The sequence below is a fragment of the Echinops telfairi genome, unplaced genomic scaffold (assembly GCF_000313985.2).
Source record: "Echinops telfairi isolate 266 unplaced genomic scaffold, ASM31398v2 ScPeMD7_7473;HRSCAF=8511, whole genome shotgun sequence".
Classification (NCBI taxonomy): domain Eukaryota; kingdom Metazoa; phylum Chordata; class Mammalia; order Afrosoricida; family Tenrecidae; genus Echinops; species Echinops telfairi.
Genome location: NW_022111377.1, coordinates 279,439 through 280,940, shown reverse-complemented (window position 1 = coordinate 280,940; position 1,502 = coordinate 279,439). Strand labels below are relative to the sequence as shown.

Here is a 1,502-nt window from a genome sequence, read left to right as displayed (position 1 = left end):
CCATATATAAATATGTATAGAGAGAGATTTTCTTTAAGGAAATGGCTCGCACAATTGTGGGGACTAGCAAGTCCCAAATCCATGTTGCTGGCAGCAGGGTGAGTGCTTCCTCCAGATGCAGGTGGTTGTGAAGGCTGATAACCCCAAATTTGTAACTCAGGTGGCAGGCTGCCGGCTCATCGCGATTCCAGAGCTAGCGAACCCAAAATCTGCTGGACAGGCAGCTGACTGAAGGCTTCTCCACGAACCAAAGGTCAGAGCACACAGTGCGTGCACGATCATCACACTGGGTAAGATCTAAGTGGACCCAGCTATCCAGTGTTCAAATAAAAAACCAGCCCACCTAGAACAAAGTAGAACGCTTTATCCTGCAAACATTCTTGTTCAAAAACTGAACAGAAATAGATTTTCTCAGACAAGCAAAACCCGAGGAAACGCATTGCTCATAGATAGGCGCTACAATAAATGTTAAACTACTTTCTTCGAAATAAATAAAATATTTTCTTCAGACAGAAGGAAAATTATTTACATCAGAAAGTTGGATCCATATTACAAAAGGGAGAGGGAATGGATGTAGGTAAATTTAAAGATGCGATTTTTTTTCTTGTTTTTAATTAATCAGACATACAAATGTATAAAGCAATACTAGTAAGAATAGGTGGGATGATCACAACATCGAGAAAGGGAAATGAATGGCAGCAGTGACAGAGGGACAGGAGAGAGAAATGGAGACTATCATGTTATCAGATGTATGACTGTACTACATATGAGCCAGAGGTTGTTTGAAGGTAAACGTGAGTTATTTAAAATGTTATGATAAATACTAGAGTAACCACTACAATTTTTATAGAAGTATAAGGAGCCCTGGTCACACTGTGAGTTGGGCGTTGGGCTGCTAACTGAAAGATCGGCTGTTCAAACCCACCAGTCACTCCGTGGAAGAGAGATGAAACTATCGGCACCTTAAAGATTTACAGTTTCTCAGAACCCCTATAGAGAGTCGTGATGAATGGAATTGACTCGCTGATAGTGGGGTTGATAGACTTTTTATACTTCATAATTGGGTTTTTATACTTCATAATATCCTTTTTAATATTTCATAAGAAAGGTTGGATGAAATCATATAAAAAGCTCAACTCACAGAAAACAGAAGTCTCTGGCAATGAATAGAAAACAGGTATGGGGGAGGGAGCACTAGAACTGATTGTGACTACACAACTCATTTTAAAGGTGATTTAACCAGGGGGTGGGGGGAAATGTTCTAAAACTGTAGTAATGTTGAATTCTTCTTTAAATGATTGAAGAATTGAACTATTGAATTCTATGACATGTGGATTAGGTGCCAATAAAACTGTTGGGGGGGGAGAAAACGGGCATAGACATCATTGATATTAATCTATTTAAAATATATACAGCTGAAATACACCAAGTAAAAGACAGATCTGTGCTTTTTAAAGAAGACCCACTATATATTGTCTATAAGAAACTCAATTTAGTAGAAA

At 38.5% G+C, this 1,502-nt stretch overlaps 1 protein-coding gene across 1 annotated transcript in view; it reads right to left on the bottom strand.

The window, feature by feature from the left end:
• CCDC3 (coiled-coil domain containing 3) overlaps positions 1-1,502 on the bottom strand; it is a 180,765-nt gene that overhangs the window by 95,203 nt on the left and 84,060 nt on the right. The window lies entirely within an intron of this gene.